The sequence below is a fragment of the Lissotriton helveticus genome, chromosome 9 (genome assembly GCF_964261635.1).
Source record: "Lissotriton helveticus chromosome 9, aLisHel1.1, whole genome shotgun sequence".
Classification (NCBI taxonomy): Eukaryota; Metazoa; Chordata; class Amphibia; order Caudata; family Salamandridae; genus Lissotriton; species Lissotriton helveticus.
The window spans coordinates 1,012,667,158-1,012,692,426 of record NC_136070.1 but is presented as its reverse complement, the minus strand read 5'-3'; the positions used below and the strand labels follow the sequence as shown (position 1 = coordinate 1,012,692,426).

Here is a 25,269-nt window from a genome sequence, read left to right as displayed (position 1 = left end):
GAATACTTTAAATTCCCAGCCGCTTGATTTGTGATTGAGCAATTAATATACCCTCCCTAGGGGGCCAGTCCAACTTAATTGCTAGGGCTGGTTTGCGTTCTCAGTCCGGCCGAGGCTGTAGGTCCTTAAGAATGTTGACACCCACCCATAAGAACCAAATGTGCAGTGGTGAGCGCTCTAGCCTTACTTTACCAGTGGAAGGGTTGAATAAATATCACTTTACCTAGGGTGTAGGAGTCAGGTGTTCATTATGTGTATTGAAGTGAGTGGAGGCCACTCCTGTTGGGAAACATCCATTACAACACAGTCATTACAACGACCTACCTTTACAACGCAACGCTTACAACGCAACTGCCTTTACATCGCATGCCATTACAATGTATGCCGTTACAACAAATGACACTACAACGCATGCTATTGCAAGGCATACCATTACAACGCATTCCATTACAACGCATTATAAGGTAATTAATGGAGATTTTGTTTTGTATTAGGGTGAGTATGGGTTTTGGGGTACATTGGAATAGTAATTTTTATCCCTCCATTATCCAACATTTTCTCTACTGTTGCACTCACTGGCGTGGGAATAGTAATGTTTACCCCTACGCTATCCACACTTAATAATGTTTACCCCTACACTATCCAACACTTACCCTACTGTTGCACTCACTGGAGTGGGAATAGTAATTTTTACCCCTACACTATGCAACACTTACCCCACTGTTGCCCTAAAAATGTTATGCGTTGTAATGGTATGCGTTGTAATGGAATGCGTTGTAATGGTATTTTTACAAAATGCGTTGTAATGGCATACGTTGTAAAATCATGCAATGCAATGGTGGTTGCGATGTAAAGACTGCGTTGTAATTGCATGCGTTGTAACGTCATATATTCCCCCTCTTTTCCTTAATTTCCCTCTCAGATCTTCTTTGCGAAATCACACTCTTATTAGCAGTAACAGAATCAAATTCACGTTCTAGACAGTGCTTAAAGAGTACAGGTGGTTGAAAGCTTTTGGCACCAATCCGTTTTTGTCATCAATCTACATTGAACTAAAGTAAGAGAGAAGGTTGGTAAAGAGGGAAAAAAGGAAGACGATAAAAATAGGAAAAAGCGGTCCCTTAAGAGTGAGATAAAGAGACAAGAAATGTTGGATGGTGGAAGAAAGAGGCAGACTGTATCAATGCTAGACCACCTGGGTATTAGGCAATTTACGCATACAGTAGTGCTGGAGGCTAGCTCCTATGGTAAACCTATAGCTCCTGCAATTATTTTTTTTATTTACAAATTAACAATGTTAGTAACTGATCTACACAGAAAATGTGCCACAAAACAAACATTAATCAACACCTCCAAATATAGATTCTGAATAATATCAAGGTGCCACTTTGTAAAGTAGACTGAACTATTGCTGCAACAACAGCATATTTTTCACTCCTGCAAAGAAATAGGTATTGGCAAAGCCGAGGGGTCTGGAGTTGGCTGCCGGCCACTTGGCCTTGTGAATGCTTGTTTAGTCTTTTTTGTGAAAATCTTTATTGATGGGGACACAATCTAAAACATTGGCTGAAAGCAAAAATATTTTTTGGTCTCAAAAAGCACTCATTGCCATAGTAACCCCCAGGACATGCAGATGTGCATTTACTTGTTGTGAAAGGGAAAAATGCTGTAACTCACAGTGAAATCAGTCAATGGCTGAAGCGGGCTGAGCTATTGTGCCCGTGCTGGAGTAGACAGAAGAAAAATGTGAGTGACACAACAACAGACCAATGTACGAAGAGGACCTTTCTGAAAACCTTTATAAGGATTTATATTATAGGTATAATTTTAGTAAAATAAATAGTCATGGCTAACACCGGTCTACAAACTAAAAATATAGATGCCTATTGTGGCAGCAAGACCAGACATAAGACTGCATCATCCACGGGTATCATGGGTAAATAGAAAATCCGCTCTTGCTTTTTCGTTAGCATATCTGATATTTGCAGTTTTAATGTTGTGATCACAAATCAAGAACATCGAAAACATGAATGCAAAGTAAAATCACAGACTGGACTCGCTTCGCAAGTCTGACACGGAAAAAACTCGACAGCTTTACATTAAACTATTTTTTTCTACAACCTCTGGTGACAAGTTGTCGCTCAATGTGTCACACATGAGGCTTTGAAAATGTCACACATAAGCACAGAAACAATAAAGAAATGTCACACAGGTGTAAACTGAAAACCTGTCGGCTCTGTGAGCCAGCGGTTGACAACAGTTTTTTTTGTGCTAGGAAGGCTGTCAGAAGACAAGAGTTGCACTCTCACCCAACCCAAGTGATCGCTTCCTGTAGAATAAACTACTACCTCACCTGTAGCTTTGAGGCCTTGCAGGATTTTAGCCTACTTCTCACTGTGATGCAGGATCACTTCTCCGCTTACTGTCTCAAGCAGGGCCCGCCATGTTCAAGCATTCACACTGCTTAATTTGTGCCGGTGGCTGCATGTGTTGGGCAGCAGCGCTCAGGTTTGGGGAGTAGGACTTACTTTTCATCATCAGGCTTTGACACAGAGAAGGAAAAAGGAGAAACGAAGAGGAAGAGAAAAGATAGGAAAAAAAGTGAGAAAAGGCGAACGCTGGGATGAGAATTAAGCTGCAAGAGTGCGTAAAGGAGACCAGAAGTGTAGTGCAGTGAATTCAAAAAGGACATCCTTGGTATTCGGCAACACCAAGATTCGGCTGCTTTACCAGTGAGTTCAGAAGAAAAACCTTCGAAGTTAATCACTGTGGGCCTCATTTATGAAAACTGTTGCATCACTGCGATAAAACAGCAATGCATCAGTTTTCACTGCTTCTTCCTAACGACACAATGGATGGACCATGTTTAATGTACGGCGCTCCATGTCGCAAGTAATGAAAGATACGTCAGGAATCCTGATGTATCTTTTGGCGCAAAAGTCATGCGTTGCTTGAGCTGTTTCACAAGCATGACGCAACTCCAGCAATGCATGGGTAGGCCTATGCCTATGACACTGTGTCACCCTTACACCTGCCATGAGGCGCAAGGTTTTGACGCAATGGTATCCTAGAAGTGTTGCAGTGAAATCTCATAGATTTCACTGCAAGACTTTTACGACCCTTTTTTTTGTGGGAATGCCCACTCATAATTTGGCTCAGGGCTTTACAAGGTGACTCATCTGCCTAAATGTTTCGCCTCGTAAATATGGCGCATCGTGGCACATTGTTTACGCCGCTGCATCACGAAAAGTGACGCAACGGCGACGCACAAGTTTTGCAATGCCTTCCTAAATAAGGCCCTGTGTTTAGGGCGAGGACCTGCTCTCAGAGAGCTGTCCTCGACCTTAAGTCACACTTCCAGAAATCAAATAAGGCAACTATATAGGGAGAAACATTTTAGAGCTGCAATGCAGATCATAATTCGTTGAAAGGAGGTTCATTCATTAATATTCTAGTGCAATGCAGGGATCAAGATCATTTGGTAGAAGCATCATTAAATAAAAGCTGCACGTTTTAAATTGAAAGAAAAATGGAATTCAATGATGGTCAGACCTTCCAGTCAAGGGGGTACTGACATGTACGGGTTGTACATTAAGCACAGCCTCACAAAACAGAAGAAAGCTCTGGTGTATACACTGTACTGGAGCTATATTTAAGCCATTGAAGTCAGCTACCTTACAGTGCCATCACAGCTGTCCACAAGACTGTCCCAGATTGCAACAAATGACTCAAAAAGTTGTATGTATTTCCTATGTAAAGGGAGTGTGCAAATGTTAAATGTCATGCGAATTGCAGTCCGAAAATCAATGAACTCAAATTATGGGGCATATTTACAATAAATTGGCTGAGCACAGGTTAGCTCTAAAATAGTGAACACCATGCTCCGTCACTTTAGCCACGCAGGGATACACTGTATTTAGAATAATACGGTTCACCCCCTGCATTTCTCCCTGCACTGGTGCTAAATTCAGCTGCCTAGCGCCAATGCAGGCACCCTTTCGCCATAGTGCAAGTGTGCATGCATTGAGGGAATGATTGTTTATGTGCAGGAAGGTGTCCCTTCCTGTACATAAACAATCCAGAATGGCTATTTGTAACCTCTATGTGTGCTGCGTTGCGCAGCACACACAGAAGTTGTAAATCATAATTTTTTAAGGATTGTTTATGTGCAGGAAGGAACACCTTCCTGCACATAAAAAATCACTCATGGCAGTTTGCTGCTTCTATGTGTGCTGCACAATGCAGCACACAGAAACAGCAAAACATGAGTAGAAATAGAGCATTTCTCCTCATTTCGCCATGTTAAGACCAGGTTTTCCCTGGTTTTAATTTTGGCTCTACATCCTATCTACGCCACCCTTGTAAATGGGGGGGCAGCATCAAAATCAATGGGTGTTGTGGCGAAACGGCCACCGCAACACCCATACGCCACCCCTTACATGCTAAGTATAGCGTGAAACAGTATCTTATTTACAAGGCTGTGGTAAGTCATGTTAAGTGACTTAACGCTGCCTTGTAAATGAGGCAAAGCCCCTAGCGCCACAGGAACATAGTTAAAAGTGATATTCCTGTGGGGATATGGGTTTGCAAATATGCCCCTATGTGCACACTATTGGCAGATTTTTTCAGGTTATAACAGACTTCTGTTCTTCCTACGTTTTGGTGCTGACTACACAATATTTAGACAATTAGGAGCCAAAGCAGACCACATGAACACTTCTCACTCATACCTGCCGTCTGATTGCCACACAATAATAATTGCTAAGTATGCTCTCAGTTTGCAAACAATGATTGCTCCTTGTCTTTCTTTTGACAATTTAATGCACCTGATAACCATGAACCATGAAAGGGGAAAGGAGGGGAGCCTAAAGGTAAGAATTAAAGAAAATAAGTGGGAAAGAAAGAGAAACAACTGAAGACAGGAAAATTGGAGGAAAATGAATCAGAAAAATTAAAAAAGGGACAGGGAACTAAGAAAGAGAAAGAAGAAAAGTAAAAAAGATAAACAAGATTACATAATAAAAGTACAATCAGAAAAAAGGAGATGAACAGAATACCTACATACTAGAAGCCTTCTGAAGTATAACGATGCAGCAGCTAGGAAGACAGTGGAGACAATAGGAAAACCCAAGCACCTGGAGATGCAGCATCACCATCATTTATTTGTGTTTAATGAAAATTTTTCTGTAACCAGCATAACCTCTGCCAAATTAATTTATACATGGTTTACATATGAATAATAATATCATAGCCATTTTAAGAGCACGCGGCTACCTCAGATGAGGTGTCCCGTGCTAATAGCTTACTAGTGAGAGGTTCACGCTGGCCCTTATGACAGGATAAAGAGCAAGGTTTTTAACACTTTCCTGAATTCAGGTTCTGTTTCAATCAAGCAGAGATGTGTCGGCATAGGGTTCCACAGTTTCGATGTTTTTACCGAGAAGGATCTGCCACCTTGCCGGGCTTTGAAAAAGCATGGAACTCAAAGGAATCGTAGGTGGTTGGATCTCAGGGCCCGTTCCTAATGATATAGCTGTAGTCTCTGCCTGAGATAGCTAGGATCCAAGGGGCAGATGTATCAATGTATTTTTTAGTCGCAAATGCTGCGAATCGCTAAAAAACAGCGTTTGCGACTAAAAAATAAGAAAACAGTATGTATGTTAAAAATCGCATCGCAAATTAAGAAATTGCAAAATTTGCGATTACTTAATTTGCAAAAAATGGTATTCTGAGAATTTTTTTGCGATTCCTTATTTTGCGTGTTTCCAGGTTTGCGAATTTTGCAAACAAGAAATCGCAGCATAAGAAATCGCAATTAGATGTATGGAAAATTCGCAAATTGCGAATTTCATAAAATCGCAAATTAAGAAATCGCAGTTAACACCAACTACATGCAGGTGGTAACTAGAAAAAATATATAAAAAGGCACCCACAATGCACTAGTGTTTTTTTAAAATGGCTGGACTATACCTGATAGCCAGGAGGCTGCGTATTCAAGCTGTTGCACCAGAGACAGGAGAGAATTTTCAGACTACTCATCACGCTGTTCCAGCAGACTGAAGAGGACATATATGACAAATACAGACTTCATCCAAACACAATTTTGGATCTCATTGATGAGTTGAAACCTCTTTTGGAGCATCCAACAGACAGAACACAATCAATTCCAACCCATGTGCAGGTATTGTGCTCACTGCACCTTTTGGCTTTAGGGTCTTTTCAAAGTGTCATTGCAGAGGTTGGCGGGGTGTCCCAAAGTGCCCTTTCACGTTTTTTTCATGCCTTCCTGGATGCAATGCTGAACAGGCTTCAACATCACATCTACTTCTCAAACACCCAACAAGCCATACAAGAAACCAAGTTGGATTTTTATCAAATTGCACATTTCCCACATGTGATTGGATGAATTGACGGAACCCATATTGCCATCACTCCACCAGCAGCCACAGAATATGTTTTTCGAAATAGGAAAAGCTACCACTCCCTTAACATCCAGATTGTGTGCAATGCCAAATACATCATCAATGATATAGTGTCAAAGTACCCAGGCAGCACACATGACTCCTTCATTTTCAGACATAGTGGAATTCATAGACATCTGAGTGCTGGACAGTTTGGAGAGGGATACCTGCTAGGTAAATCACACTCATGCATACATCCATCCATCATTCATTTAACAATGGAACACACAGTTACTCTTTTGTTTCTTCCATGCAGGTGATAGTGCCTATGCAGTGTGACTTCATCCTAACGCCATATTTGAATCCAGCAAATGCAAGTGAGAGAAGATACAACAGGGCACACCGGTCAACACGTGGGGTCATTGAATGCACATTTGGCATTTTAAAAAGCCATTTCCACTGCATATACAAAAGTGGAGGAGCTTTGCAATACAGTCCTGAAACTTGTTGCAAAATTGTAACTAGCTGTGCAATGCTGCATAACATGGCTATGCGCAAAGGACAGACATTGAAGTGAGTGAGTCAGACACATCAGATGATGATGCCATACCTCCACCTAGAAGGGCTGCAGCTGGAGTAGAAGCAGCGGCTGGCCGTCAAAGACAGTCTGAGATTACACAGAATTACTTTTAGGTAGGACAAGCAATTTCTCAAAATTTCTCATTTTTGCAAGTGTTTTTTATATTCACAACACACAAACCATAGTACAGTTTTCAAACTGTAAATGTTAGTACACAGTAAGGATAAAGTAACATAAATGTGACCGAAAGCCATGTTAGACAATGCATTAATGAAAAAAGTATTGCACTGTAAACTGTCACTTCTTGCGCTGGCGGCTTGGTGCAGGGCGTTCTTCTGATTGCATGCTTTCATGATCAGGTGCAGTGCCAGCAAGCCTTCCACTTCTGCGCTGCGTCATTTGAGAAGTCAGTGTGGGGTTCCTACTACTCCTGCTGGAGGTGTCCTCACTGTCAGCTGAAGCAATGAGAGCGCTTGCACCAGAGTTTGCAGTTTGTAATATTTTAACTGCAGAGGTGACTTTATCCAAGCCTTTTGCCATGCATTCACTCATTTCACGCTGCATGTTGATGCAGCGCCTAGTGAAGTTGCATGTCACGGTACATAGCCGGTTAATGGCTTTTGTATAACCATGCATTCTCCCATGTGCATGGTGTGCAGCCCTGTTGCGAGAAGTCTCAGTATGTTCAAGGGTAAAACACAGTCTGTCAATCGATGCAGCCATACTCTTCATTCCTTCACCCATGCTTTCTTGGTTTGTGTTTAATTTCGAAAGCTGTCTATTTATTTAACAAAGAGCCTTATGTTGCAGGCGCTGCATGTGAAGCATGTCCTGCTCTAAACCTGCAAAAAACTGTTGGTGTTTCCACTTGACCACTGCTGCTCCTAGATGTATCCAACCTGTATGTACGTGGCCTTCTTTGACTTTGGGATTGCTCTTGAGAGTCACGAGGGCACACTGTGTCATGGCCACTGTCTACTGTACCCCCATCATTATTGACATCTTCCTCTAAAGGTGGCAGAGGAGCTACCTGCCTGCGCTTTCTGCGCACAATTTGAGTACTGACAGTCTCATCACTGCATCCTCCTTCAGCATCAGATACAACATGGGGAGGTGATTCTTCGCCCTCACTTTGATTCCTGGATTCCCTTGATTGTTCTGTGGATGTAGAGTGAGACATATGAGTTTGTGTTTGTATGTGCATTTTCTGACAAATAAAGTTTTTTTTTTAAAACTAACTTTCACTATACTATATTTCTGCCTTCAAAGTAAAATAACAAATTTTTCATGTGTTTCTGTGATGGCAATTTGATACAATTATGAGTGCACTACAGCTCCCATGAGGCATTGCTTGATATGTGTTAAACTGTCTCCCAGGACTACTACATTCCTCACACTGAGTACATGCACTACACAAACACACATGCATTACACTCTTCTTCTGGACTTCTTTGCATGCATCTTACCATGTGCAGTTGGTGTAGGGTCAGAGCTGTCTATATCAGCCACTCCACTCACACTCTCGGGCAGCAGAGTGGATTCAACAAGTTCCTCGTGTGGTGTTGGTTGATCTGCTGTTGAAGTTCCACCACCAGTTTTATTTGCTTCCTTAATTCTTTCAGCAACCCTCTCTTTAGATCTTTGACGCATGTCATACCATCTTTTTTTCAGTTCTTCTATGGTACGGCTTGTCACTCCCACAGCATTGACTTTTTGCTGAATCTCCAGCCAGATTTTTCTTTTCCTTGATTCAGGAACTTTTAATGCCTTTTCCCCAAAAAGCAACTCATGGCTGCACACCATTTCTTCTATTAGAATTTCTTGTTCCTTTTCTGAAAATTTGTGTTTTCTCTTCCTTTTGTCTCCAGCCATTCCCTCCTGTGTGTTCTGGGACTCCATTACACTCCAAACAGGTCTGCTCTGTCTTCCCACTGCCACTGTGTGTGGCTCAGGCTAGCAGGTGCAGGTAATCACTCCCTCTTCCTGGGTGTGATGTCATCAGCCTGTACCTGCATTGCAAATTCCCGTTTTTTGCGATTTCTTAAATTGCGAATTTCGCAATTTAAGAAATCGCAAAATATTCTCAGATTTCTTTGCGATTTTTAGGGAATCACAAAAAAATTGCTAAATACTACATACCATTTTGCGATTCTGCAATTGCGATTCACAAAAAATCGCGATTACAGAATCGCAAAACACAATATTGATACATCTGCCCCCGAGTCTTTAAAAGCCAAGATCAAAGACTTGAACTCCATCCTCCTGATAACAGGAAGCCAATGGAGCTGTCTAAGATGAGGGGAGATATGTTGTCAGAGGGGTACCTGCCGATTCAGTCTAGCTGCAGGATTCTGAATGATCTGTAGCCTGTGGGCTAGATATGTAGGTAACCCCATATAAAGGCTTTTGGTGTAGTCCAGCTGTGCGGTCACCTGAGCTTGGACCGCAATCTTCCGACATTCCTCTGGCAGAAGGGGTATAATAATAATAAATAATAATAAATCAATTTATAAAGCACCTGGTTATGCCAGCGGGTGTGTCCCTGCACTATGTGCTACTCCGTAAAAATGGCTGGAAGGACCCAAGAAAAGGGAACGGGTGCAATACGAACATGAGACTTCAGAGCTGGAAGAGCCAAGTTTTTTATCTTTTTCAGAAAATGTTCTACGATGGCTCTGCACGGTGAGAAAGAGGTAATGCATTCCAGTTTTTGACTGCCAAATAACTAAATGAACAAGCGTCAATTCTTGCTCTTTGGATTTTAGGGACTTTAACCAAGTGAGCCCCGGATGACCTAAGTTGACGTGTTGGATTATGGGGAACAAGAAGATCATGGAGAAAGCTGGATCCTTTGCCCTGCAAACTCCAGTGGCAGAAGTGCAAAGTTTAAAAAAAAGTTATTTTGTTGACTCGCTGCCAGTGCAGGGAGTCAATGGCTTAGACAGAAGAAGCTCTCCTAGGTAAATTGAGAACTAGACATGCTGTTGCAATCTGAATGCGTTGTAGCCTATGGAGACATTTATTTGTTGCTCCAAGATAGAGGACATGTCCATAGTCCAGCTGGGACATTACAAGATTGTGGACCAGGGTTTGCCTGGCTGAAATGGGGAGGATCTCCAGAGTTTTCCTCAACATTTTTAGGGTTCCAAAACATTTCCCTGTAACCTTCCTAGTATGGGTTTCGAAGGAAAGTTTGTGGTCCAGCCAAACCCCTAAATTTTTAGCTTCCTTTGGGGATGGGTGTGGACCCAGAGTCTGGGGCCACCACGCTGAGGACCAGATGGTAGGGGACTTCCCTACATCCAACACCTCAGTTTTACAGCCGTTCAGCTTAAAGCAATGAATTGACATCCTATTGGCTTGTAATGTCCAAAAGCACATGGAAGAAACGTGACGCACCTGCGTCTTAAAAAGAAGTCTTTGTCCAGTCTAATCGCCAGATTTCTAGCAGAATCCATAGGAATTAGTGGTGAATTCAGTTCTGCAGGCCACCAAAGATTTTATGGAGGGGGTGATGATTGACTGAAGAACAAGACTTCGGTCTTCTCTGCATTTAGTTTTAGGCAATTTTCATTCATCCATATCGAGATGTGTTTCAGGCATTCCTTGAATTTGTGAAAGGCTGCAACCGAAAGTTCTTTAAAAGAGAACATCAGCTGCGTGTCATCAGCATAGAAAACCACCTTCAAGCCCCATGACTCCACATGAGTAGCCAATGGGGAATGGTGGATATTGCACAGCAACAGGCTCAGCGCCGAGACCTTAGGTACCCGCATACTAGAGGCTTCTGTGAAGAGAGAAAAAAGACGCAGAAACACCTGCTGCGATTAATTCTCCAGGAGCGACTGCAGCCAGGACAAAGCTGTTCCCCGCACTCCCGCTTGATTAAGTCTCTTGAGCAGAATCAAATATGTGACCATATCGAATGCTGCTGACAGGTCTAGTAGAACCAGCATCGCAGAAGTGCCTTGGTCCACAGACACTCTCACAGATTCGGAAACCTGAAGAAGCGCGGTCTCCATGCTGTAGCCAGCTCTGAAACCTGACTGTAAATCATGTAGGAGGCCATTAATTTCTAAAAATTCTGCTAATTGCTTCTGAACTGCCTCCTCCAGAATTTTAGCTGGAGCTGGAAGCAATGAGATAGGTCTAAAATTACTGAGCACCGAAAAGTCGGTGTCAGGCTTCTTTAACAAAGGCAGTAGGAATGCTTGTTTCCATGTGGTAGGGTAGTACCCAAATAGGAGTTCCAAATCTGATTTAATATGGGATTTAGCCAAGGGGCCATAATACTAAACAAGCATTCACAATGCAATGGTCTCGGCATTATTAAAGGTAGAGCTATTGGCATTGCTCATGACATATATTTTTTTTAAATCATAAATAAATGGTATTGTCATTTACCTTGCCAATAGCTTAATCGTTAAATAAGTGGCATTGTCATTTACAATGCCAATACCTTAATCGCTCGCAAATGCATGCCCTATTGCATTTACACCCACACAGAGCCACCCACATAAAGCCACCCACACACACATACAGAGCCACCCACACAGAGCCACCCACACAGTCATTCACAAAGAGCCACCTACATAGAGCCACCCTCACACAGACAGAGCCACCCACACATAGAGCTACCTACAAAAAAAGCTATCCACACAGAGCCACATACACACACTCACACAGAGCCACACACACACAGAGCCACACACACACAGAGCCCCCCACACACAAAGAGCCCCCCACACACACAGAGCCCCCCCACACACCCAGGGCCCCCCACACACACAGGGCCCCCCACACACCGAGAGCCCCCCACACACCCAGAGCCCCCCCACACACAGAAGCCCCCACACACACAGAGCCCCCCCCCACACACCCAGAGCCACACACACACACCCAGAACCCCCCCCACACACCCAGAGCCACACACACACCCAGAGCCACACACACACCCGGAGCCACACACACACCCAGAGCCACACACACACCCAGAGCCACATACACACAGAGCCACACATACACACACACACAGGAGAGCAAGCACAGCGAGGGGGCAGGAGAGCAAGCACAGCCAGGGGGAAGGAGAACCAGGGGGCAGGGGAGCAAGCACAGCCAGGGGCAGGGGAGCAAGCACAGCCAGGGGGCAGGGAAGCAAGCGCAGCCAGGGGGCAGGGAAGCAAGCTCAGCCAGGCGGCAGGGGAGCAAGCACAACCAGGGGGCAGGGGAGCAAGTACAGCCAGGGGGCAGGGGAGCAAGCACAGCCAGGTGGCAGGGAAGCAAGCACAGCCAGGGGGCAGGGAAGCAAGCCCAGCTAGGGGGCAGGGGAAGCAAGCACAGCCAGGGGGCAGGGGAAGCAAGCACAGCCAGGGGCTACTTTATCCCATATATAATGCTATATTTTACTATGTTATGTCATGTTATACAGGTTTATATAGGGCACTTTCTTCCTTTGAATATAGGACGTGGGTGACTTCTTTGCCACATACACACCAAGAGCCACACACACACACACACAGGAGAGCAAGCACAGCGAGGGGGCAGGAGAGCAAGCACAGCCAGGGGGCAGGAGAATAAGCACATTGAGGGGGCAGGAGAACCAAGGGGCAGGGGAGCAAGCACAGCCAGGGGGCAGGGGAGCAAGCACAGCCAGGGGGCAGGGGAGCAAGCACAGCGAGGGGGCAGGGAAGCAAGCACAGCGAGGGGGTAGGGGAGCAAGCACAGCGAGGGTGCAGAGGAGCAAGCACAGCCAGGGGGCAGGGGAGCAAGCACAGCCAGGGAAGCAAGCACAGCCAGGGGGCAGGGAAGCAAGCACAGCCAGGGGGCAGGGAAGCAAGCAAAGCCAGGGGGCAGGGAAGTAAGCACAGCCAGGGGGCAGGGGAGCAAGCACAGCCAGGGGCTACTTTATCTCATATATTATGCTATATTTTAGTATGTTATGTCATGGTATACAGGTTTATATAGGGCACTTTCTTCCTTTGAAGATAGGACGTGGGTGACGTCTTTCACTGTAAAGGAACTTTAACACCAGATCTGTGATGCAGAAAACGGTGCTATGTATGGCGGGGCTAGGCTTTAGCCTCGTAGATATAGAAACGAATGGAGAAAAACAAAGATGACGTCATCAGGCGCGTCACTCTCTTCCACGGGTCCGTGGGCTTGGTGTCCCGTGGGAGGCGGCAGGATGGATTTCCAAGAGGAAGCAGCTATTTTGGAAACTCGAGTGAGCTACCACCACTCAGAGCCTGCTGGTATGACCCACACCTCTAAGATTCCCAATCTGCATACAGCTCCTTGGTGCAACAGTAATCCCTGCTCCGCCACACTGCAACGCGCCTTCAGCGATGTACAGCTCAAGATACCTACAGTCACTAAGAGCTGTACGGAAAAGCGAATGGGTACACGTAGACCTTCTTTTACATCGCTGAAAGCCTGCATGTCCTGGGTGCTGTAAGGACTCTCTGGGTTTACTAACAGCAGGACGATTGCTAGAGGGTGCTACAACACGGCAGCTGTCAGCATGCACTTGACTGGCTTGGTAGGCTGAGTATCTTACACTGCACAGATGCTTCGTGCAGATTAGGTTTCAAATAACTTTGGCTGTTACGGGTACCCTTCCTATAACCTAGCTTACGATAGGGAAAACGAATAAAACGTTTCAGGTGTGCGACTTACACATATAAAATGAACATGGAAATATACCTCCACTACACCATGGGTCACTCAAAAAGAAGAGGGCACCAAACAGCTATGCAATGCGCCACACAAACCAGCATTAAATATCTTCAAAAACTCTTGCAGCCTCCCAACCAGGAGTACTGTGACCACGGCTCTCAGACTGCCACAGGTAGAAACTAAACTCATAAATGCATGTACAACTTTAAATTTGTTTTGGAATGCCCAGGAACTGCAGCAAATCTGGAGAGAACAGAATAGAAAGTGGAGAGTGGGTCTGTCACTTGAATTACCGGGAGCTTCTCTCTTGGCTAGTACATATAGCCAATTGACTTCAATACCAAAGACTCACACTTTAGTAGCCTTTCACCCCCTCAAAAAAACTGTCAAGTACGCATCAATATTGCCTGCCCTAGAGGCCTCAGAACCAAAGGTACAAAAGGAAACAGGGGGAGCTAGGTATACCTAGTGACAACAGCAAGTGTAACAGATGTAATCAACCAACATCCCTGGAGCCTGGCTTTGCTGATGCTCGCGACATTGTTTATCGAGGGGGGCACTCACCGGAGTTCTGGTCCCGGGGCCACAGGTAGTAGGTGGCCGGCACGAAGATGAGCCCCACGAAGGATGTGAGGAAGTAGAAGAAGGTGTTGCCGCTGTCATCGTACTGGAACTGCTGCCCAGCCATGGCGGCTCCTCCGAGTTGAGGGGAGATGGCAGGGGGGCGCGCGCTCACTAACGCAGACCCGGCGCCGTGAGCCAACAACTGCCCCAACACACATTAGAGGGGAGGAGCGGACACGCCTTTTTTGCCTTCCGTCACAAACGCCCGACGAACTGCTACCTTTTCCTCTCAGAAGACAGCGGGGGTGTCACTAACTCTGCCGTGATTAAATGTACCTTGCTATAACTAAATTGATTCCTTTATCCGTGTCCCGCCGAGCCTTAGTATACATTCTACCAGAGCACCCGAGAGAGGTCTTCCCTGTCAAAGTGAAGTAGGTCTTGTAGTTAAACTGTCTCAGCACTAGAAACGCGAGCCACTGCCTACTCTGCCCAATGCAGGGACACTTGTGTTGCGTAATCACGCCAGACGCTCCTGTTGTGTTTCCTTCTTGATGCCGTTAATTCCCAACTCCCCTGTGAACTAGTTGCTCAGCAAGGATTATTAAACGCTTGCCAAACCTCTAGTCACCAAGGGAAAGGGGAAGTAGATTGAGAAACAACAAAAGAGAAAACAACGCTGGTCTGTCTTCTTCCAGTCGCAGTTTGTCATTCAAGTGTTCTGGGCTGGTAACAAGTTGGCAACCTTTATGAGACTCTGGGGTTATACAAACACACTGTCAGTCTCTAGATCCTCCTAAAATCTGATACATACATATGAGAGTATTCAAGAAATTAACTAACCGTTTAAAGAACCAGCCCTTGTATACACTTCACTGGGTTTTGAGGTTACAGTTCTCTTTTCTCTTGATAACCTTTAAAAGGAAGCAGTCATGAACATGAACTAGAATTCCTACAAAAAAACTATACTTTACCAAATTCAACTACTTGGTTAATGAGGTTAGTTTTTGGACCACACTTGCACACCATGCACATACCTGAAAAACCCAGTTGCTAGGCTGGAAGGTGGATTCTGCAAAACAAGTAAAAGAAAGAAACAACCAAACTATCTGGTCTAATCTTACTAATTATAGCAGCTCCTTGAATCAACTTATTAACCTCATAAGTCTTTTATGAACTCAAGTTGCTTGGACATTCACAAACCTATGTTTACAATGTTCTCCGATTTGGATTGACATAGGCTTGTTTAATTTACAAGGTACTGTTACAAAAAACGCTGTGTCCTTAAATCCTCTCAGGAAATCAAGTCTTGAATTTTACTCAACTCCCTTGACTTGTCACCTTTGAAACACTCGAGAAAATAGTCTTGCTGTCAAAACCGAGTAAAGTTGAAGTCTATTTAAACTGAAAGTGCAGGTTCTTAAATTGCTATTAGTTGCATAGCAACGTAAATCTTACTGTCCTTTCTTGGTTTCTGCAGCTATCCAGTGACGTGTCCACAAGCTGCCCAGGGTCCGATGACGCGTGTGCAGGAAGTCCGGAGGTCCGTGATTCCGATGGCAGACGTTCCACTGCAGCAAGAGGAAGAGCTCAGACGAGCCTCGGGTGAGGAGATGGGAAGAGGGAGGAAGGAACAGAGGCGAGGGATCTCAGGAAGAGAGGGCTTGAGGCTTGAAGGATTTAGTTACCGAAGGAAGGCGGGGATCTCTGAAGTCGGCAGGAGCGCTTAGCACAACATGCAATGAGATGAAGCACCGTCTCGAGGAGCGTTCCCCTTAATATACGCTCGGCTGGCTTTCAGTTTGAATTATTTGCATATTGCTCACGCGGAGCGCCGAGCACGTGTGCCTTCCAGAACCCAGGGGAAGATCTTCTTAGAAGATCATACAAAAACAAGCATTGGCAATAACAAATACCGAGTACAGCATCATGATGAGCAATGATCAACAAACATTGGTAAGAGCAATGATCAACAAGCATTGGCAGATTCAATTAAAGCACAGATCTATAGCTCTTAACAGACACTAGATAATTCAATTGCAATACTATCTTTGACACTTAACTGATGCTAGCTCTAGTTCCTCTAACAGTTCCCCCCCCCAAAGGTCGTCTCACAGGGCGTGGTTTATCCGGGTGTAATGCATGAAATGATCTCACTAATCTGGGGGCATGTACATTATTTGCTGGTTCCCAAGAACGTTCTGAGGGATCGTACCCTTTCCAGTCAATGAGATAGTAAAGACGACCTCGAATACGCTTAGCATCTAAAATTTGTTTAACTTCATATTCGAGGTGATCTCCCACTACGATTGGAGGAGGAGGATTATCAGGCCGTGTATTGGGGTCATACGGCTTCAGGAGGGATACATGGAACACAGGGTGAATAGCATAATCCTCAGGAAGGTTCAACCTAACAGATACTGGATTCACAATTTTATCAATGGGAAAGGGTCCTATGAATCTGGGTTTTAATTTCTTGGGACCTTCTATTTGAATATTTCTTGTAGAAAGCCAAACCATTTGCCCTTTTTGATACTCAGGTGCAGGAATTCTATGTTTATCAGCGGCGTGTTTCATCTTGTCTTTGCTTTTCAACCACTGTTTTTTAGCACGTTCTTGAATATCAAGTAATTTGATTAATCTATCCATGACTGCTGGCATGGTCCCTTGAGTATTAGGCAGAGAAATGGGAAGAGACCGAGGATGTTGTCCAGTAAGGAAGTAGAAAGGCGAACAACCTAAGGCTGAGTGCGAGGTATTGTTATATGAAAACTCAGCCCAAGGTAACATCTCATCCCATCGGGAAGTGGTGGTGGACAACAGACAGCGTAAGCCTTGTTCAACGGATTGATTAACTTTCTCGGTTTGGCCATCTGTTTGAGGATGAAAGGAGGAGGACAAAGCCAGTTCTATTCCCAAGTGTTTACTGAGCTGTGACCAGAATTTAGATATGAATTGTGGACCTCTATCCGAGATGATTTTACTCGGTAAACCATGTAACTTAACTATTGTGGATAAGAAAATGGTACTGAACTCCACAGCGGTTGGTAGTTTTGACAATGGAATAAAATGTCCCATTTTAGAAAGTAAATCTACTACCACAAGGACGGTGTTAAAACCATTAGATTCTGGCAGATCGGTGATAAAATCTAAACTAATGGTATGCCATGGTTGAGGGGGTAGATCCATCGGTTGAAGCAACCCCATGGGGGGTTTATGCAATGATTTCTGCCTAGAACAAACTGGACAAGTTCGGACATATCGTTGAACATCAGGGATCATCTGTTCCCACCAGAAATATCGTTGGCATAATTCTAGCGTTTTATTTACTCCGGGATGCGCGGCCATGGCTGAGTCATGATTCCATTGCATGATCTGTTCCTGCAAATCTTTGGTAGGAATAAACAGTTTGTTTTGATGAAAGAAAAACCCCTCATTAATGGTATTATTCTTTTTGGATAACCATTTGTTAGAGTCATGGGATTGGAGCTCATTTTTTACCAGGTCAAGAAAATTGTTTGTGTCAACCGCGACTACTATTCTTTCTTTTGGGAGGATACTTGGTGATTCTCTAATCTGGTCATTATCTTTCTTACACACTAAACGAGAGAGAGTGTCGGATAATAGTTGTTTATTTCCAGGCCGATAGGTGATTATAAAATCAAATTCGCTGAAGAATTGTAACCACCGCATTTGTCTAGGTGTGAAAGCTTTTACAGTAGAATAAAATTGAAGATTTTTGTGATCGGAATATACTGTTATGGTATGTTTTGCCCCTAATAAATGGTGTCTCCATTCCTGGAAAACATCTTTTATCGCTAACAGTTCTCGTTCTGCAATGGTGTAATTCTGTTCTGCTTCTAATAATTTCCTGGAATGAAAAGCTACTGGATGTAAGTTACCTGAGTCAGGGTTCTTTTGTAGTAAGACACCACCAAGAGCAGTTTGAGAGGCATCCGCCTCTACAAAAAACGGCCTATCAGGGTCTGGATGAACCAAGATTGGTGCCGAAGTGAATGCCTTTTTCAATGAAGTAAAGGCATTATTTGCCTGTTCTGTCCAAAGAAAAGGGTTTCCTTTCTTCAATAGCTGTGTGATGGGTACAACAATGTCAGAGAAACGTGCAATAAACCGTCGATAAAAGTTTGCGAATCCCAGGATTCGTTGTATGTCTTTGACTGTCTTGGGGATTGGCCAATTAAGGATTGCATCAACTTTCTTTGGGTCCATATGGATCCCTTTTGGTGATAAACAATATCCTAAAAATTCCACCGAGTTTTTGTTGAACTCACACTTTTCCAGCTTTACAAACAATGAATGTTCCCTCAACCTTTGTAAAACTGAATGGACATGTTGAATATGGTCTGCTGTATTTTTGGAGTATATTAAGATGTCATCAATATATACAATACAATAAATATCCAGAAAGTCATGTAACACTTCATTAATGAAGTACTGGAATGCTGCTGGAGCATTACAGAGACCAAATGGCATGATGGTATATTCGTATAAACCAAACTTGGTCCTGAAGGCCGTCTTCCACTCGTCTCCTTCCTTAATCCGAATCAGGTGGTAAGCTCCTCTAAGATCTAACTTAGTGTAAATACTAGAGCCCTTAACCTGATTCAGTAACACCGGAATAAGAGGGAGTGGGTATCTGTTCTTAATAGTTGCCTTATTAACCACGCGATAGTCTATGCAAGCCCTCAGATCACCCGTCTTCTTAGCTACGAAGAAGAGTGGAGATGAGACTGGGGAGGTTGAATGTCTAATGAAACCTAGCTCTAATAGCTCATCAAGATATTTTTTAGATACTCATTTTCTGGTTCAGTAAGGGCATAGATTCTACTACATGGTAGTACTGCCCCAGGTATTAAATCGATTCAGCAATCATAGACCCGATGAGGTGGAAGTGTAGTGGCTTTCACCGGGTCAAAGACATCTGAGAAGTCACTAAAACTGGATGGAAGACTAATAACTTCAGAAGTAGCAATAGCACAGAACAAGGGCATTACCGGGTCTTTGGTTTCTTGGTAACAGTGTAACTTACAGTGAGAGGAGTCTAAAGTAACTGTTCTTTTTTGCCAATCAATCTTAGGATTGTGTAGTTCTAACCAAGGAATACCCAGGATAACTCCAAAGGTAGGAGTATCAATCAGGTCAAACACAGTGTGTTCTGTGTGGCCATAATCCGCAACTATGGTCAACGGCTCGGTATGAAACCTAATCAGACCAGATGACAACGCTGAACCATCAACAGCTCTGACCGGTTCAGGTTCCTTCTTAGGAACTTGAGTCAAATGTAACCTTCGAGCAAGTTCCAAATCAAAGAAGTTTCCAGTGGCACCTGAGTCAAGAAGCACTGGAATGCTATGTCTTTGCTGAAGAGATAATATAAATATCATCCTTATCGTGAAATGTTTTGGGAAGCCTGAATCTACATTAGTAGCATAATGTGAGATCTTTTCAGAAGCAGTTAATCTCGGGGAATCGATCTCGACCTTCTCCGAGACACCTAGTTTTCCGACTGCTCATGAGGAATGACATCAAGCGCTAGGGCCTTTTTTTGAGCTGGTTTAACAGTACAATTCTTTGCAAAATGCCCTGACTTCCCACAGTAAAGGCACAGGTTCCCCTTGCGTCTCCTTTCCTTTTCCTCATTGGTTAATGCCCCCCTGACCCCTCCTATCTGCATTGGTTCTACTGTGGAAGACTTATTTTCGGACTCTTTTTTATCAATTCTGAAATGCAGATTTCTAATGTCTCCCTTAGGTCTTTCATTTCTACGTTCTCCTAGTCTATGGTCTAGCTTTACTACTAGATCCTGAAATTCTGCGAAGTCATCAGGTAAATTAACAATGTGGGCCAAAGAGTCTTTCAGATCGTCCTTTAACCCTCTATAAAATAGAGAGATTCTTTTTTCTGCGGGCCAATGAGTTTCAGCTAGAAGCCTGTTGAAGGTGGTTACATAGGAAATTAAGTCTTTTGATCCCTGTCGCAAATTTAAGAGTTCATTGTCTGAAGCTTGGATAAACACATGCTTAGCAAATAAATTTGACATTGCTGCTTTGAAATCGGTCAAATTACGGAGGAGTGGGTCGTTAGTGTCTACTAAGGGCATGGCCCAATTGGCAGCCACCCCTCCCAAATAGGAAATCATGAAAGCTACTTTGACAGTGTCATTAACAAACACCTGAGGTTTGCACAAAAAGTGCAGCTGACATTGACTTAAAAAGGAAGTGAACTTACTACTATCACCAGTGAACCTTTCAGGGTTGGCCAGAGGAACCGGACTGGGAGTGATGACTGTGACCTGTACTGGAGGCTCAGTAGACTGACCACTAGAGGAACCAGTCTGGAAGGCTGAGGAACCAAACTTGGAAGGGGCTATGATGGGTTTTTTGTCTGTAGAAGTATCCCTCCAAGAAGTGAAGCCTACTTTAGTTTTGTCCAACTCCTGCCTAAGGAATTGATTCTCCATTCGCAACTCCTCCATTTCCTCAGCCAATTTTTGTACCAACTGGGTGAGCTGTGGAACATCCATGGGAATGAATTAACGGAATCAAGAGGAAACAGGGTGTGTGTGGCTTCGTCTTCTGTTGCGTAATCACGCCAGACGCTCCTGTTGTGTTTCCTTCTTGATGCCGTTAATTCCCAACTCCCCTGTGAACTAGTTGCTCAGCAAGGATTATTAAACGCTTGCCAAACCTCTAGTCACCAAGGGAAAGGGGAAGTGGATTGACAAACAACAAAAGAGAAAACAACGCTGGTCTGTCTTCTTCCAGTCGCAGTTTGTCATTCAAGTGTTCTGGGCTGGTAACAAGTTGGCAACCTTTATGAGACTCTGGGGTTATACAAACACACTGTCAGTCTCTATATCCTCCTAAAATCTGATACATACATATGAGAGTATTCAAGAAATTAACTAACCGTTTAAAGAACCAGCCCTTGTATACACTTCACTGGGTTTTGAGGTTATAGTTCTCTTTTCTCTTGATAACCTTTAAAAGGAAGCAGTCATGAACATGAACTAGAATTCCTACCAAAAAACTATACTTTACCAAATTCAACTACTTGGTTAATGAGGTTAGTTTTTGGACCACACTTGCACACCATGCACATACCTGAAAAACCCAGTTGCTAGGCTGGAAGGTGGATTCTGCAAAACAAGTAAAAGAAAGAAACAACCAAACTATCTGGTCTAATCTTACTAATTATAGCAGCTCCTTGAATCAACTTATTAACCTCATAAGTCTTTTATGAACTCAAGTTGCTTAGACATTCACAAACCTATGTTTACAATGTTCTCCGATTTGGATTGACATAGGCTTGTTTAATTTACAAGGTACTGTTACAAAAAACGCTGTGTCCTTAAATCCTCTCAGGAAATCAAGTCTTGAATTTTACTTAACTCCCTTGACTTGTCACCTTTGAAACACTCGAGAAAATAGTCTTGCTGTCAAAACCGAGTAAAGTTGAAGTCTATTTAAACTGAAAGTGCAGGTTCTTAAATTGCTATTAGTTGCATAGCAACGTAAATCTTACTGTCCTTTCTTGGTTTCTGCAGCTATCCAGTGACGTGTCCACAAGCTGCCCAGGGTCCGATGACGCGTGTGCAGGAAGTCCGGAGGTCCGTGATTCCGATGGCAGACGTTCCACTGCAGCAAGAGGAAGAGCTCAGACGAGCCTCGGGTGAGGAGATGGGAAGAGGGAGGAAGGAACAGAGGCGAGGGATCTCAGGAAGAGAGGGCTTGAGGCTTGAAGGATTTAGTTACCGAAGGAAGGCGGGGATCTCTGAAGTGGGCAGGAGCGCTTGGCACAACATGCAATGAGACGAAGCACCGTCTCGAGGAGCGTTCCCCTTAATATACGCTCGGCTGGCTTTCAGTTTGAATTATTTGCATATTGCTCACGCGGAGCGCCGAGCACGTGTGCCTTCCAGAACCCAGGGGAAGATCTTCTTAGAAGATCATACAAAAACAAGCATTGGCAATAACAAATACCGAGTACAGCATCATGATGAGCAATGATCAACAAACATTGGTAAGAGCAATGATCAACAAGCATTGGCAGATTCAATTAAAGCACAGATCTATAGCTCTTAACAGACACTAGATAATTCAATTGCAATACTATCTTTGACACTTAACTGATGCTAGCTCTAGTTCCTCTAACAACTTGTACCCATGTACGCTTCTCCCGTGGTGGTCATCCAGGCTCGACGTACCCAACATACACCGGCTCCAGAGCTACTTGGCACCAAAGCAGCAGGAGCGATTAGTCTCCGTCACACCCCGCCCCCCTCTACACTTGCCACCCGCAGAACCAGCCTCTCTTGTGAAACAAACATCTCGGCTTCTAACTCATGTCTCGTGATCTATGAAGCCTCGGGCGGTCAGTTGACTGAAGTGAACCCAACATCTTTCTTTTGTTCCTTCCCATTCAAACTACATTTCCCACAACACAACAGGCGCTGCTATAATTTAACCGGGACAGAGAGGGTGGAGCTGACTAGGAAGGCAGTAATGACGCGGGGGAGGAGTTTAGAACGTGCTGGTCTTGCTCCTCGTCAGAAATGCGATATTTTGGTCTCATTTACAGACAAGGCACCTTTTGCTGTCCGAAGCAGTTGAAGTGTGTTCAAGAAGTCTTTATTCGATTGATTCATCATAAAAGACATAAATACAATTGCACAAAAACATATAAAACCAGTATTAAATTATCAGCATCGAGTTGACTTCATACAGAACTATACAAAAATTTAAAATATTGTCATGTATACCATATTATCAAAATACATATAAAAAGTTTAAGCAGTCTCTGCTGTATTGTGTTTAATAAACCTACATCTAATCACCCATGCCCACCCAAGAAACTTAGCAACCCCCACAACAATAAATGGATCCAGATTCGTTTTTAACAGTCTCAAGGCTTCAGCAGCTGATCTGGTACCTAGCAGTCTACATATTGGTATGAGCCACTTGGTTCTAGGTGCTGTGTATAGGGGGCACACATACAAAAGGTGAGAGAGACTTTCCCCTGTGCCCTGACAGTTAGCACAGTGCCCCAAACTGCCCGTTCCCCACTTTTTAGTGAAATCCCCCAGAGGGAGAGTACCACATCTGAATTGAAAAAAAAGTTTGCGGTCCAGTGGTTTGGTGATGGTTTCCCAATACCCTTCTAACCTAGGAGAATCTTTATGAACCATAAATTGGCCAGAAAGACTGCTCGTACTCGTATTTAAGAAAATGTTGTGCGTCACCCATTCCCAATAGCATTTTTTTAGCTCATTTTTTGATGGGAATTTGGCTGTCTCGGGCGAAAACCACAACTCGTTAAGGCCCAAAGATAGTAAGGTGGCCCTAAGATCTTTAAACCAACCAATTTTGGTGGCTCCAGGACTATTTTTTACCTCCAGGCATGCTTCCGCGTAGTGGTGTAAATCAGGCGTCATCCACAGGCGTCGCCAAAATGATAAGGGCCGATATTTGGCATAGTCAACCACCGAGTGGCAGCCCAAATCAAATAATAAAGGGAGTAAAGGAGTTGACTGGGGCAGACCTGTTGCCATCCTTATAAACCTATTTTGGGCATGTTTCAGGGAATCCAGATTACTTCCACCCCAGAGCTCTGCTCCATATAACACCGCTGACAGTACCTTCCCTCCATAGATCTTCATCAGCGGTGACATGGGCTTCGTGAATGACCCCTTGTGTTCCTTAATCAAGGCTCCGCCCAGCTGCTGATGTTTCAGGGTCATGAGCTCAATCTGATGTGTCCAACTAAGGGTGTCACTGAAAGTAACTCCCAAATAGGTGAAGTACTTGGTCTGCTCCAGGGGGGTGTCCCCCATAACAACCCTCGCGTTGACCTGCTTGTGCCCCCTCATCACCATGAATTTGGTTTTGGCTACGTTCACCTCGAGCTCATGTTCGCTGCAGAAACTCTCAAACCTCGACAGTGCATGCTGGAGGCCCTGTCGGGTTCGTGAAATCAGGAGAGTGTCGTCAGCGAACATGAGCAGGGGGATTTTCATGCCAGCCAAACTCGGAGCATCAGTGGGAAATCCGTCGAAGTACTTGGTAACTCTATTAATGTATAGAGAAAACAAGGTTGGTGCCAAAACGCATCCCTGTCTGACACCTTTCGACACAGGGAATTTCTTAGTCACCTCACCAGGTTTGCCCCATCTTACAAAGGCATAGGTCTCTGTGTGGAGATTAACTATAATGCGGACCAAAGAGGGAGGCATATCCATTTCTAGAAGGCTATTCCAGAGCCCAGCCCTCGGGACAAGGTCAAACGCAGACCGAAGGTCTACGAATGCCGCAAATAAGTTTCCTTTGCCCAGGGTGACCGTCTTCCAGTGTAAAAGCATGAAACGAAAAGCCTGGTCCAGGGTGCTTACGTGAGGTCTAAACCCAGCTTGGAGAGGAGTGAGTACATTAAATTCCTCAATCCATGCCTGGACCCTAGATAAGACAAGGCGAGAAACTATCTTCTGTACCGCATCAATAAGGCTGATCGGCCGGTAGTTGGAAGGAACCGACCGATCACCCTTCTTGAAGATGGGCAGGATCTCAGCACCAGCCCATGAATCAGGAACCTTTACACCCCTAGCCAAAGAGTTTGCCAAATACAGAAGATAAGGAACCCATAGGTCCCGGTCCTCTTGGAAAATATCTGCTGGGATGCAGTCCGGGCCGGGCGCTTTGCCCCTAGGGATGGCATTCAAAACGTTTTCAACCTCTTTAGCAGAAAACACAAGGATCTCGCTAGTCAATGGCCAACCAATGGGAGCAACCCCCACCCTAACACACCTAAACTGTTCCTCAAAATAAGACACCCAAGCATGAGGGTCAACAGAAGCAGGACTAGGACGATCGTCCTGGCACTGTCCCCACTTGAGGAGGTGCCAAAATTGCGTGAGGTTCCTAGAGCCGCAGGCATCAACAAGGAGAGTCCAGCGCTCATCATCCCATGCGGCTTTAGCCCTCCGTTTAGCTTGGTTATAAGCCTTCCTGCTGGATTTAATAAGGGCTGGATTCC

At 44.3% G+C, this 25,269-nt stretch overlaps 1 long non-coding RNA gene across 1 annotated transcript in view; it reads left to right on the top strand.

The window, feature by feature from the left end:
- The first annotated feature begins 21,825 nt into the window (after window positions 1-21,825).
- The window catches only part of LOC144783122 (uncharacterized), a 124,495-nt gene continuing 121,051 nt past the window's right edge, over window positions 21,826-25,269 (top strand). The window contains exon 1 of the long non-coding RNA XR_013601414.1: window positions 21,826-21,912. This is a non-coding gene — a long non-coding RNA (uncharacterized LOC144783122). The remainder of the gene's footprint in view (window positions 21,913-25,269) is intronic.